Below are 15,702 nucleotides of genomic sequence, written 5' to 3'. Positions count from 1 at the left end.
TGAGAGTTTTCTCTGTATCCTTGCTTAATAAATTTATATCACTTGGGCAGCCCAGGTGGCTCAGCGGTTGGCGCCGCCTTTGGCCCAGGGCGTGATTCTGGAGACCCCGATGATCCAGTCTCCCGTTGGGCTCCCTGCATGGAGCCTACTTCTCCCTCTGCCTCTCTCTCTGTGTCTCTCATGAGTAAATAAATAAAATCTTTATAAATAAACAAATTTATATCACTTTACTCACTCTCTTTCATCCTCAAGATTCACTCTTCAACTCCGTGAAACAAGAACCTAGTTCTCCCGCATCACAGTGATCCTTTTTGAAACTCCACACTTGATTGCCGTATTGGCAAGCATTTGGGAGGTGACCAGGCAAAGCAGTAACCATGGGTATGGTTATTGTCCAGATTTAAATCCATGCCTTCTCCACTGATCAGTGTTTCTGGAGATTGACACATTCTCCCTCTTTCTGCTACACAGAGGGAGCTGGGTAGGGAACTGTGTAGGGGACTTTATAAATACAAATGTCCCTTACAAAAGGAAACCAAAACTTCAATTTCAGGTTTCAGAGTTTTTCCTTTATCTGCTGTATCTTTAAAATAACCAGTCTAAAATAATCCTTGTGCCAAAGAGACATACTTTGCGATAAACGTTCCCCTTGATGTGAAAGCAAAAGCAAGAGAAAAAAATAATAAATAAATGTCCTTACTTCCTACAGCCCTTTGACAAGTCCTTAAAACAGGTAGAGTGACCTTCCTCTGGGAGCTGGGCTTCCTTGATGTTAATACTTTGCTAAGGGAATGGCAACCTTAGCTTAACATTATCCCAATCGCCTTCCACTCCCACAGGAGCCTGTAAGTCTACTTTAACATATAAAAATTATTTTGGAAACTTCCATTATCTCTACCCCTAAGATATATGTTGGCAATCCTCCTCCAAGCATATGACCCACTGATGTATACCTGAAAGGTCTCATGACTAAGATCTTTTTAGACATAATAAATTATCTTTACTTAACAATAGCTCATCCCTCAAGGTCCTGGAAATCTTACTTCCAGAATTCCTTAGGGAACTACATTATCACTAACCGCCTCCCCACTTGAAAGTGTATAATGGGTCACTTCTCATGACCCCAGCGCAGCTCTTTCTGCCCAAAGGTCCTGTCTCATTTATAAAAATGGTGAGTGGGATGCCTGGGTGGCTCAGCAGTTGAGTGTCTGCCTTTGGCTCAGGGCGTGATCCTTGCAACAGGGATAGAGTCCCACAACCAGCTCCTTGCAGGGAGCCTGCCTCTCCCTCTGCCTATGTTTCTGCCTCTCTCTGTGTATCTCATGAATAAATAAAAAAAAATTTTTTTTAAATGGTGAGTAATAAAACCACCTTTCTGCACTGAAGATGGTTTAAGAATTCTTTCTTGGCCATGGGCTCTGATCTCTAGTATATTTCCTACATCACCCTTTAGTAGGCAAATGTTTATTTTCATAAGTAACTGTCAGTTTTCTTTTTTTTTTAAGATTTTATTTATTTATTCATGAGAGACACAGAGAGAGAGAGGCAGAGACACAGGCAGGGGGAGAAGCAGGCTCCATGCAGGGAGCCTGACGTGGGACTCCATCCTGAGTCTCCAGGATCACGCCCTGGGATGAAGGTGGTTCTAAACCCCTGGGCCACTCAGGCTGCCCAGTAACTGTCAGTTTTCTACAGTGAATACACTTTTTACACTCCCATCAGCAATATATAAGAATTCTAACTGCTCATAGTATCCACTGAAATTTGATATTATCATTTTTTCCTTTATGTTAGCCATTCTAGGTAATAGTATGTGGTTTCTCATTATAAAATATGAAGTGGTCTTACTACAGTTGTCCTAGTGATTGGGATGAATGCATAGGACAGGAAAACTCTTCTCCCTTCTGGATTCTTTGGCTGGTCTAATAATTAAACCAACATAAGACAGATTATTCACCGGAGAAAGAACAAATTTAATTTCTTCATTATAAGAACTCCAAAGATAGGGGATCCCTGGGTGGCGCAGCGGTTTGGCGCCTGCCTTTGGCCCAGGGCGCGATCCTGGAGACCCAGGATCGAATCCCACATCAGGCTCCTGGTGCATGGAGCCTGCTTCTCCCTCTGCCTATGTCTCTGCCTCTCTCTCTCTCTCTCTGTGACTATCATAAATAAAAAAAAAAAATTAAAAAAAAAAAAAAAAAAAGAACTCCAAAGATAGGGATCTCTGGGTGGCGCAGCGGTTAAGCGCCTGCCTTTGGCCCAGGACGCGATCCTGGAGACCCGGGATCGAATCCCACATCAGGCTCTCGGTGCATGGAGCCTGCTTCTCCCTCTGCCTATGTCTCTGCCTCTCTCTTTCTCTCTGTGACTATCATAAATAATAATTAAAAAAATTAAAAAAAAAAAGAACTCCAAAGATATTAGGCTCACAGACAAGCAAATGATGCTTATAGGCCATTCTGACCTAAGGAGAAGCCAGTAGGGATTTAGAATTTCAAAAAGGGGGAAGTATAGTCACAAGAAAAAGGAAAGAGCAAATGTTGGCAAATATTTTCCACAATAGGCAGGCAAATCTTTCTCATAAAAAAATTATTTCTAGGGGTGCCTGGGTGGCTCAGTTGGTTAAGTGGCTGCCTTTGCCTTGGGTAGTGGTCCCAGGGTTGTAGGATCAAGCCCCTTTTAGGCTCCCCACTCAGTGGGCAGCCTACTTCTCCCTCTCCCTCTGCTTGTTGTGCTCCTTCACTTTCTCTCAAATAAAAGTAAAAATCTTTTTTAAAAATTATCTCTAATATTAGCTCTCTTTGTGATTGAGGTCCCGTATCTAATTTCTTTCGGAAGTTAAATGAGAGGCAAAATAACATTACCTGAGTCTGCTGGATCTTAATTGCCTTCAGCTCAAAACAATCCACAAGCAAAGTGATTAATCTTGAAATCACATATTCTCTCCCAACTGAATAAAGAAAAAGTAACTTGTGGGTTGTCTGGATGGCTCAGTTGCTTAAGTATCCAACTCTTGACCTCAGTGTTGTGAGTACAATCCCTGTATTGGGCTTTGCTCAAGAAAAGAAAAAAGTAATGTGTGTGTGTGTGTGTGTGTGTGTGTGTGTGTGTGTATTTTAGCTTCAAAAGTGAAGGAAATCTTTCCATTTGCAGCAACATGATGTACTCGGAGGACATTTTGTTAAGTTAAATAAGCCACACACAAGGGATACTTGGCTCAGCGGTTGAGCGTCTGCGTTTGGCTCAGGGAATGATCCCGGATTCCTGGGTTCCAGTCCCACATCAGGCTCCTTGCATGGAGCCTGCTTCTCCTCCCTCTGCCTGTGTCTCTGCCTCTCTCTCTGTGTCTCTCATGAATAAATAAATAAAATCTTAAAAAAAAAAAAAAAGCCACACACAGGAAAAAAACAATTCTGAATACAATCACGTATATGTGGAATCCATAGAAAGTTAAAATCTTAAATGTGAAGATTAAAATCAAACGGTATAAAGATTAATTTAGAGGATGCCTGGGTGGCTCAGTGTTGACCATCTTTGGCTCAGGTCATGATCCTGGGGTCCTGGGATTAAGTTCCACATCAGGTTCCCCATGGGAGCTTTTGTCTCTGCCTATGTCTCTACCTCTCTCTGTGTGTCTCTCATGAATAAATAACATCTTTAAAAAAATTTCACTTAGGCAGGATAAATAATTATTGGAGGTCTATCAGCTAGTGCTTTTGCTCAACTACAGACCTTAGCAGTAAAAACCAGAAATAGACAAGAAGACCGCTTAACTCATGCTCTGAAACCCACTATTCTTACTTCTTTTTTTTTTTTTTTTAAAGATTTTATTTATTTATTCATGATAGTCACAGAGAGAGAGAGAGAGAGGCAGAGACACAGGCAGAGGGAGAAGCAGGCTCCATGCACCGGGAGCCCGACGTGGGATTCGATCCCGGGTCTCCAGGATCGCGCTCTGGGCCAAAGGCAGGCGCCAAACCACTGCGCCACCCAGGGATCCCCTCTTACTTCTTATCACACTTTATTTAGGCATTGATGAAGATGTTTTGAAATGACCAGGATATTCCAATCGCCAGGCCAAAAAAGCCCTGATAGCAACTGAATGCTTACAAGATCTCATCCACTTCTCTGCTCCTTCTCTGCTTATTACGGTGCACTGAACACATACCAACCACCATGCACAGTCATGTGCTCCCTGCCTGCTCTCTTGTGTGAACCCCCCCTGAACCTCTCCCTGTAAAACACTAGGCTTCTATCCTATTGGCCGAGAGGTCTGTTGTTAAAGGCTTGAGTCTACCTCCTGTCCCCAAAATAAGTTTCTCCCTTTCACTCTCCCAATCCCTTATCTCTTGAGTTCTTAACTTCTCTTGTGATGAGTTTATATGAGTTGTTTCAGCAACAGGTGTTGGCAAAACCAGCCAGGAGCTATCCTTTCACTTTGTCCAGCGCCTTAGGGATTCCCCGGGACCGAGCACTTATCCATAGCAATGCCCAAGGTCTTACCTCTTCATTTCCTGAGCTATGCTAATGGTCTAATACACATAATTATGGCTATAATTAATAGTAGAGTATTGTATACTTGAGATTTGCTAGAAGAGAGCATCTGAAGTGTTCTCACCACACACATAGATCTTAGCTATGTGAAGTGAGGGCTATGTTAATCATTTTACAATGTATATTTGTAGGGATCCCTGGGTGATGCAGCGGTTTAGCGCCTGCCTTTGGCCCGGGGCGCGATCCTGGAGACCCGGGATCGAATCCCACGTTGGGCTCCCCGTGCATGGAGCCTGCTTCTCCGTCTGCCTATGTCTCTGCCTCTCTCTCGCTCTCTCTTTGTGACTATCATAAATAAATAAAAAATTTAAAAAAAACAATGTATATTTGTACTTTATTTATTTTTATTTGAGAGAGAGACAGAGAGCACAAGCAGGTGGAGGGGCAGAGGGAGAGGGAGAAGCAGACTCCTGGCTGAGCAGGGAGGACCCTGGGAACATGACCTGAGCCTAAGGCAGAGATGCTTAATCAATTAAGCCACCCAGGCACCCCTGTATTTTACTTTTTTTTTTAATTTTTATTTATTTATGATAGTCACACACAGAGCGAGAGAGAGGCAGAGACATAGGCAGAGGGAGAAGCAGGCTCCATGCACCGGGAGCCCGACGTGGGATTCGATCCCAGGTCTCCAGGATCGCGCCCTGGGCCAAAGGCAGGTGCTAAACCGCTGGGCCACCCAGGGATCCCTACTATTTTTTTTTTTTAAGATTTTCTTTATTTACTCATGAGAGAGACGCACAGAGAGAGAGAGAGAGGCACAGACACAGGCAGAGAGAGAAGCAGGCTCCACGCAGGGAGCCCAATGTGGGACTCGATTCTAGGTCTCCAGGATCACACCCTGGGCTGAAGGCAGGCACCAAACCACTGAACCACCCGGGCTGCCCTGTATTTTACTTTTTGAAACTTCTTGAGCAGGGCACCTGAGTGGCTCAGGTGGTTAAGCATCTGCCTTCGGCTCAGGTCATGATCCCAGGGTCCTGGGATCAAGCCCTGAATCAGCTCCCTGCTCAGAGGAGAATCTGCTTCTCCCTCTCCCTCTGCCCATCTCCCCACCACCTGGTTCGTGCTTGCTCTGTCACTCTCTCAAATAAATAAATAAAATCTTTTTAAAAAATAAAACTTCTTGAGCAAGTATAGGATGTTCAGAAATAGGAAACAAGGTGCTGAATGGGTTGGCTCTTAAAGCCCAGGATTTTTTTTTGTTTTTAGATTTTATTTATTTATTCATGAAAGACACACAGCGGGGGAGAGAGAGAAAGAGAGAGAGAGAGAGAGAGAGGGAGAGAGAGAGAGAGAGAGACGCAGAAACACAGGCAGAGGGAGAAACAGGCTCCATGCAGGAAGCCGGACCTGGGGCTTGACCTTGGGTCTCCAGGACCACACCCTGGGCTGAAGGCGGCGCTAAACTGCGAGTCGAGCCCCCGCCCAGGATTTAATAAGACAGAATTTAGGAACCACAACATAGAGCTCTTTGCTACCGTATATCAGCTTTCAGGTTTCAGCAAAACGTGAGCACCTGCCAATTGAGATGTAACCAAACTAAAGTGAGTTTGCTCCTTTGGTGAGTTACAGGTAGAGTACAGGCTACACCAGGCAGAGTTGTCACAGAAAGGAAGATTTATTTGCAGCAAATAAAAATATCCTTAAGAATAACTTCCAAAACCAGGACTACCTGAGCAGGAGCGATTGGATTTCCTTTATTTAAGGTTAGGATGAATATTCAGAATTATTGTCATCCCTTGAGAAGTCAGGCATCAGGTTACACTGGTGCCCCGTAGAGAGGCATCCTAAGTTCTGTTCCTGAGGCTTGTCCTCCTCCTAAAATGTTCACATGATAATGAAGCAGAGGTAACTGTCGGACTAGGGGAAGGGCTGATGAGCCATCTCTCAGAGCCTGTGCAAATGGGACGGGGCTTTGGTCTCCTTGTATAATGAAAGGAAAGCAGAGCCTTGGTTACTTTTGAAACAGCACTAGTAATTTGTGCCACTGATTTATTGTCTCTGTGCAGTCTGGTTTGGCCAGACTGTTAGTTTTCTCATTCCCTTTGTTTCCTTTAAAATCTTGAACTACTGGGGCATCAGGGTGGCTCAGTGGTTGAGCATCTGCCTTTGGATCAGGTCTGATCCTGGAGTCCTGGAATTGAGTCCTGCATCAGGTTCTCCCCAGGGGGCTGCTTCTCCCTCTGCCTGTGTCTCTGACTCTCTCTGTGTGTCTCTCATGAATAAATAAATAAAATCTTTGAAAAAATAAAAAATAAAAGTAAAATCCTGAACTACTGAGGTTTTTGCATTGGTCTGTAATTCTGACACATTCTAGGAAGTATGCTAAGGCAAGCAGAGCTGGAAGGCATAGACCACAGAAAATAGCTGCGGACTTAAAACGACTCCTTTCTCTTTTGCTGGGGATCCCTAACTCTCTCTGCTCATAATGTGGGAGGATTAGCAAGCCAAAACTCATCTCCTCTCATCTGACCATTGTGTCAGGTGCGTGAAACAGTATGGGTAAACGCAGTCATTACTGATGATGTTCTCACACGTCCACCTCCAGAATAGACATATACATATCTATATATTTAAAGATATTATTTATTTATTTGAGAGACAGACAGCAGAAACAGAGGGAGGGGCAGAGGGAGAAGCAGACTTCCCACTAAGCAAGGAGCCTGATATGGGGCTGGGATCCCAGGACCCTGAGACCATGATCTGAAGACATGTAAGTAACTGAGCCACCCAGGTGCCCCAAGACATATATGTTTGCTTCAAGTGGCCATATCACAGTGTTCTGGTCAATGAGATAGAAAAAGTAGCATTCAGACAGGGAAACTAAAGGACTCGTAAAAATCTGCTTTTTGCTCCTTTTCCTGCTTCTATTTTTGCTAGGACCTGCACCCCCACTTTACATGTGCTCCATAGAACAAATAAGGTATGTCTTCCTTGTATGAGACAAGGAGCTAATAAGTTCTTAGCTAATGATTCTGTAAATAGGTAACACCTATTAAGTGACCAGAGGAAGTCATCGTGTACATATTTGAGACCACCTGAAGCTAAATACCTGGATACCAAGCCCCCCTGTTATGGGGAACACCTGGGCTCTTAGCCTTGTCCTAACTAGTTCCTGGATGCCAGAGAGGACATATGTAGCAGACCACAATCCTCAATAAAATCCATAGGCCCTGGGGCACCTGGGTGGCTCAGTGGTTGAGCATCTGCCTTTGGCTCAGGGCATGATCCCAGAGTCCTGGGATCAAGTCCCGCATTGGGCTCCCCATGGGGTCTCTGCTTCTCCCTCTGCCTGTTCTCTGCCTCTCTCTCTCTCTGTCTCTCATGAATAAATAAATAAAAATCTTCAATTTAAAAAAAAATCCCTAGGCCCTAAGAAAAGATGAGACTCTCTCCTTTCCTTTCTGAGTCTCACAGTCTGTTACCTGCAGACAGTCCCCCTATACCTTCAGTAAACTCTGCTCTCACCTCCTGCTGGCTCATATTTGATTTCTGTCCTGTGTGTGGCCAGGATAATGACCACTCTTGGCTGGTCCTGCAGGACCCACTCTAGGTCCTTGGACCCAACCTACCCACATCATCTTGGCGAGCACAAAGGGACATTCAGAGGAACAGCGAGTGAAACCCCAAAATTGACTCTGTGCAGCAGTTTGACTTTTGGGAGCTGGTAAGTTACCCTCCTGGGAAACAGAGTTGCTTTAACAGCGGTATAATTTCTGTCTCTGTGCTTTTCTGTGTGATGGTCTATTCCCTAAGGGAAGAAGGAAAACTGGAAGAACTAGCCTGGGAACCTGTTCTTATTTCCCACTTGCTTTGCCCTTTGAGCTTCGAATTACTTCAGTTTTCTCTGCCACCCTGAGTATCTGGTTCCTCTGGGAATCCCAAGGCAGAGCAGTGAGCCCCAGAAGCTTGCACCAGGGCTCACTCATCTGTTTCCCAGCCTAGAACTCCGACAACTCCAGGACGTCACCCCCCCACTCTCTTTGTGCTACTTTAACTGGCTCTGGGGCTTCACCTTCACTATAACTGCAAACTTTCTTTACTCTGACTTCTGGACAATTTTAAGGCTGTTAGTTGGGAGGAGAGTCACTCAACTCCAAAGAAAAGCAACACTTGCTCCTTCCCTCAAAAAGGTGTTTTTAGGTGACTGAGAACTGAGAGAAAGTGTCTCTGAGGTTATTCCTTGATGCCAGTGGTCTCATAGGGAAATCCCCCATGATTGATTTCTGGATTACCAGTGGATATACACATAAAGACAGATGGTTCAGTGCTTCAAGTCCCCAGGGCAGTTCTAGACTACTGCTGGGAGAAACTGCGGCACATAGAGGGGGAAGATCACCCCATTGGTGACTCTCTGAAAGCTCTTCCCACAAAACAGCATACCCGATCCATCACCTGTCTCCCTGAAATAGAGTCTGGGCTCTAACTTTCTCTTCTTTGCTTTCTGTTCACTGCCAGGTGGCTGTCTCTTCATCAGCAATTCTGGGATGCTGGAATTGTGTTGAGGATGAGTGTCCAATCACTGTTGTTAAGGATGGAAGCTCTAGAATAGAGAATTAACCTGCCACTCCCAGTTGTACCTGGTTTCAGCTTATGAGGGAGAAGACACGCAATCCTGACCACATATAAAATTCTTTCCAAGGCTTCTTTCTTTTTTTTTAAAAGATTTATTTATTTTATTTAAAAATATTCTATTTATTCATGAGAGTCAGAGAGAGAGAGGCAGAGATACAGGCAGAAGGAGAAGCAAGCTTCCCACAAGGAGCCGGATGTGGGACACATCCCGGGATCATGCCCTGAGCTGAAGGCAGACGCTCAACTGCTGAACCACCAGGCATCCCTCCAAGGATTCTTTCAACATAAACCTACAATAAACCTACAACTTTCTTTTTTACATTCAGATTTTGTCCTAATTCTTTTCTTCTTTAAAGAACCACTCTTTTTTTTTTAATATTTTATGTATTTATTCATGAGAGACATACAGAGAGAGAGAGGCAGAATCACAGGCAGAGGGAGAAGCAGGCTCCAAGCAGGGACCCCGATGTGGGTTTCGATCTCGGGACTCCAAGATCACACCCTGGGCCGAAGGCAGGCGCTCAACCGCTGAGGCACCCAGGAATCTCCCCCATGTATTAGAATTCTTAATTCAGGGACACCCAGGTGGCTCAGCGGTTGAGCGCCACCTTCAGCCCAGGGCGTGATCCTGGAGACCTGGGATCAAGTCACGTCGGGCTCCCTGCATGGAGCCTGCTTCTCCCTCTGCTTGTGTCTCTGCGTCTCTCTCTCTCTTTCTCTCTGTGTCTCTCATAAATAAATAAATAAACATAAAAAAAAAAAAAAAAGGGCAGCCTGGGCGGGTGGCTCAATGGTTTAGCACTGCCTCCAACCCAGGGTGTAATCCTGGGGACCCAGGATCGAGACCCACGTCGGGCTCCCTGCATGAAGCCTGCCTCTCCCTCTGCCTGTGTCTCTGCCTCTGTGTGTGTGTCTCTCATGCATAAATAAATAAAATCTTTAAAAAAAAGAGAGAGAGATGACAGAAGTTCATACAGGCTAGAATGTCTCCTGGCAAACACCTCTGAGAGCTGGCACAGCCAGACAAAGAGAGAGAGGCTTGGATTTAACTGGTCACCATAGAGTACCCCAGTAAGCATATCATCTGGATGATGGAAAATAAGAGGATACTCTCATTGGTGCAAAGCCAAGCTCTTAGGAGATAGAGCAAGACAAAAGGAAAAGTTTGACAGCTTTATCTAAGCCTTGGGTCTCTTGCAGTCAAACCAATACCTTATGAGGCATGAGCCATGGGGCTGGGAACTGTGTGTTATTTTACCCATTATTGCATGGAAATTTTCTTGAGGTTGGCAGGTGACCTAATGACAATCTAATGCATTCTGTGACTAATTTATCACAGGAATCTTCTAATGTGGTGTATTCTCTAACACCTTTTAAGTACTAGATATGTGCCTATCAATTTTGTGACTTTGGCTTCAAAGATGTCCCTTAAGAACAAACAATAAGCAATGTAAAGATACAGACAAAGGGGAAAGTCTGGGTGGCTCAGGGGTTGGGCATCTGCCTTTGGGTCAGGGCATGATCCCGGAGTCCTGGGATCAAGTCCCACATCGGTTCCCCGCAAGGAGCCTGCTTCTCCCTCTGCCTATGTCTCTGTGTGTCTCTCATGAATAAATAGATTAAAGAAAAATTTTTTATTCATTCAGAGAGAGAGAGAGAGGCAGAGACACAGGCGGAGGGAGAAGCAGGCTCCATGCAGGGAGCCTGATGTGGGACTCGATTCCGGGTCTCCAGGATCATGCCCTGGGCTGCAGGCGGCGCTAAACCGCTGAGCCACCCGGCTGCCTTCTCAAGAATAAACAAACAAACAGACAAATCTTTGAAACAAACAAAAAAAGATACAGACAAAAGAAAACAAAGACATCCCCAAGAGGAAAATGGATCAGTAATTAACTACTCTACCAAATTTAACAGAAGAGTTGCCAAGTCCCAAGGACCTAGTTCCACAAATATTTTCATTGGCTAAATCTAAATCTAGAAAAAATGAAAAAGAACTCCCAACACTCTTGCTACATCAGAATCCACAGGTAGCAATTCTGGAAGGCTGACATGGTGAGAAATCTTAACTTCTGCAGGCTGAATGGCAGATGTGCCAGGATCTAGACCTGTCAGATGCAGCGTTGTCTGGTGGCAAGCAGTCTTTAGCAAATTAAAGACATCCTGCCAGCTATGCCAGTTGTTGGGGAGCAAGATTTCCTGTCCCCTCAAAAGTCCTTCTACCTGGACTGGGAATCAAATGGACATGAGATAGATTAGCAGGAGAAAATCAAATGTAATAGACATATGTAAGGAGAATCCACATAGACATGGAAATTCTAGGCAGTCAAGCAAAACGAGGTATATATTTTATTTTGACCTAAGGAGAAAGGAGTAGGCATCTGGGATTTCAGAGGAAAGAATGTACTTCACAGAGTGATAAGAAGAGCAGATGTTTGGTAATTAGATGTTTCACTCACTAGATGGGTCACTCAGATACACTTTACCTATGTTAATAACTCTTATTCCAGAAAAGACCTCCAATTTAGATTCTTCTGTGTGGTTAAGGAAGGGACAAAATTTCTCCTGAACCTGCAGGGTCTTAAGTGCCTTCAGCTCAAAATAATCTAAATGCCAAAGTGGCACATTCAAGGAGTGGGGGCTTTTCTGAACGCCATCAGGGCCAATAAAGCCCCTTGCAATAAGTGGCCTGGTACTTTGCTTACAGGCTTTCTCAGAGCCTTACTAGGTGAGTAAAGAAGGTCACTTCCTGGCAGGCTAAAGCACCTCAAGATATTTGGGTGACCTCAAGAAGAGAAGTGAGTCTGATGGAAGATAATTGGCTTTGCTTCTTAACCTAAAAAGTCTGCTAAAGGTTCAATCTTAAATTTCTTTTTTAGAATTTTTTGTTTTAAAATTCATGAAATAAATGGAGAGAAAGGCAGAGACATAGGCAGAGAGAGACACAGGCTCCCTGTGGGGAGCCTGATGTGGGACTCTATCCCAGGACCCCAGGACCACGACCTGAGCCAAAGGCAAATGCTCAACCACTGAGCCACCAGGTGCCCCTCAATCTGAAATTTCTTACAAAGAATTCCAAAAAAGCAGATTTTAAAAAGAACCTATATAATCAGTCACCATTCTTGCTGCACTCACATAAATTATTAGGCCAGGTTTGTCAAAACAGGCTTAGGGCAACCCAGGTGGCTCAGCGGTTTAGCGTTGCCTTCAGCCCAGGGCCTGATCCTGGAAACCTGGGATGTAGTCCAACGTCCGGCTCCCTGCATAGAGGCTGCTTCTCCCTCTGCCTGTGTCTCTGCCTCTCTTTCTCTCTGTGTGTGTCTCTCATGAAAAAATAAGGTCTTTAAAACAAACAAACAAACAAACAAACAAAAAAACCGGCTTATTTTACAAGAAAATTAGTCTTTTTTTTTTAAGAAAATTAGTCTTAATTTGACTATCTTTGGTAAAAATGAGGATAATATTAGAGAGAAAAATTGTATTTTAGCACTACATCTTTATGGATGCTAGATTCTAGTTCTCATTAAGGATTTATATATATATATATTTTTTTTTAAGATTTTGTTTATTTATTTGACAGAGAGAAAGAGAGAGCACAGCAGGGGGAGCAGCAGGCAGAGGGAGAGAGAGAGGCAGGCTCCCCTGGAACAGGGAGCTCAATATGGGCTTCAATCTCAGGACCCTGGGATCATGACCTGAGCCAAAGGCACACACTTAACTAACTGAGCCACTCAGGCTCCCCTATTTTATTTTTCTTTAGATTTATTTATTTATTTGAGAGAGAGAGAGAGAGAGAGAGAGAGAGAGAACATGCATAAGCAGGAGAAAGAGCAAAAGGAGAGGGAAATCAAATCTTCAAGCAGACTCCCTGCTGAGCTTGGAGCCCACAAGGGGGTCCATCCCATGACCCTGAGATCATGACCTGAGCCAAAATCAAGAGTGGGCTGCTTAAACCACTAAGCCACCCAAGTACCCGTTGGATGAGTTATTTCTAAATACCTATTGTTTGCCTATAAAACTTGGCTGGATCCTGAATTCTGATTTCTTTGAGTATCTGTCTATGACTCTTCAAAATAAAGTTTCTAATTTTCTCCATTCTCTTGACTTGAAGTCACTGAGAACTAGAACTGCCCTTTTATTCCTGCAAACTGAAGCTAGAAGACACCAGGTCTACCTCAGAGAAATTGCCACAATGACCTGTATCTACAGTCTTCTTGTCTGTTTCTATATGGACCACTCAGAAAACTCACACAGACATTCCAACTACAGACCAGGAAAATGTCTCAGGCAGCCACTGCCTGTACTCACTCCATCTGAAGAGGCCTGACGTCTAGAAATCTTCCCATTGATGGCATTCAGGACTCAGACACTGGGTTTATAATTTCTTTCAACCATTTACCTATGTCTTAATCCTGCAATTTCTTTGATAAACTCAGAAATCCCACAAGTGAGAAAAGCTGTTTTTCAAAATAAGATGACTTCAGACAGGGATGCCTGAGTGGCTCAAAGGTTGAGCATCTGCTTTTGGCTCAGGGTGTGATCCCAGAGTCCTGGGATCAAGTCCCACATCAGGCTTCCTGCCTGGAGCCTGCTTCTCCCTCTGCCTGTGTCTCTGCCTCTCTCTCTGTGTCTCTCATGAATAAATAAATAAAATCTTTAAAAAGAAAAGATGACTTCAGATATATTGATAGCATCACAAGGAGGGACTTCTGGCAGTACATACACAGAATGTTGTACCTTCATTGCGGGTGAGTGACCATATAGAGAACCCAATATCAGCCTTGGATGGCCCAACACCCAGGCTTAAAGAAATGCTAGCTAAAAAAAAAAAAAAAAAAAAAAAAAAAAAAAAAAAAAGCTAGCTAAGTGGTTTACTTCTAGAAATTCTTTGCTTAAATCAATTTTATTTTTTTTAATTTTTATTTATTTATGATAGTCAGAGAGAGAGAGAGAGAGGCAGAGACATAGGCAGAGGGAGAAGCAGGCTCCATGCACCGGGAGCCCGACATGGGATTCAATCCCGGGTCTCCAGGATTGAGCCCTGGGCCAAGGGCAGGTGCTAAACCGCTGCGCCACCCAGGGATCCCAATTTTAATGTTTATAGCTATGCCATCAGCCCTTTTACCGTACAAATTGTTACCTTTAAAAAAAAAAAAAGATTTCATTTATTTATTCATGAGAGACACAGAGAGAGAGAGAGAGGCAGAGACACAGGCAGAGGGAGAAGCAGGCTCCATGAGGGGAGCCTGACGTGGGACTTGATCCTGGGTCTCCAGGATCATGTCCTGGACTGAAGGTGGCGCTAAACCGCTGAGCCACCCGGGCTGCCCAAATTGTTATCTTTTTGTTGTGTACAGTGATCTACTCAGACTCACTCTAAACTAATGATAGTAAAATATCTAGATGCTATTAATAACATATGCACTTCTGCATAAAGGTTGACAGTTTATAGATAGGCATGTTGAAACGGCTCAGGGCACAGACGCACATCGAATTCCAGAGTCACAGGGTCAAATTGGGAACAGTTGCCTATTTTTATAGATTCCCCATGGAATTAGATCAACGTTGTAAAAATTATTAAACTCAACAGCCTCTTCTCCTGGATTCCTTAAGGTGTACAGTACATATTAAAAATATTTTTTCCATTTAGATTGACATTTTTGTTAATTATCTTCCTAATTTATCTTGGTACAAAGTGGAGAGGAAGATGCTGTTCTAAGACTGTGCATGAGAGTTTCAAAATAATAGCTTTGTGAAGAATGAGCTCTCAAGCTGGTACTAGGGAATGTCTGTTAATGTGGTCATTACCCTTGTCCCTCACAAATGACTAATGATGAAAAAAAAAAAAAAAGAGGACATTTGAGGCCACCATCTATCTTTGTCAGTTCAGATAACAGAATAAACACTAGTGATTATATTGCCCACCAGGCACAGCTGAACTGACCAAAGAACACATACATGTAGGCTCAAGAAATAGGAATGCAACCCCACTAGCTTACAAATGGTTAATCAGCATGACTTTTTTCTTTTTTTAAATTTTATTTTTTTATTCATGAGAGACACAGAGCAAGAGAGACAGAGACATAGGCAGAGGGAGAAGCAGGCTCCATGCAGGGAGCCCAATGTGGGACTCAATCCAGGGTCTCCAGGATCATGCCCTGGGCTGAAGGCGGTGCTAAACCACTGAGCCACCCGGGCTGCCCAATCAGCATGACCTTAAAGATATAATCACAAGAGCCATCTAGCAGAATCTCTAACATAAAGAATAAAGGTGTTTTTCAGACTCAGAGTCTATTGAGATGAAATAGACTCTGGAGTGCCAGGCAAGGCAGCACCAGGAGCTCTTACATAACATCTGCTAACATGACCTTATGTACACCCACCTTTTCGGGAGGCCTTTGCTAATGTGACCCCATGGACCTCCAATCAATGACATCCACCTTCTTAGGGGACCCCTCGTCCAAATTTTGCCCTTAAAAAACCTCGGTTGCAATAGATAGATAGATAGATAGATAGATAGATAGATAGATAGATAGATAGATGACAGATAGAAAGATAGATAGATAGATAAGAAAA

Source organism: Canis lupus, chromosome 1 (assembly GCF_003254725.2).
Source record: "Canis lupus dingo isolate Sandy chromosome 1, ASM325472v2, whole genome shotgun sequence".
Classification (NCBI taxonomy): Eukaryota; Metazoa; Chordata; class Mammalia; order Carnivora; family Canidae; genus Canis; species Canis lupus.
Note: the sequence above shows the minus strand (reverse complement) of the source record.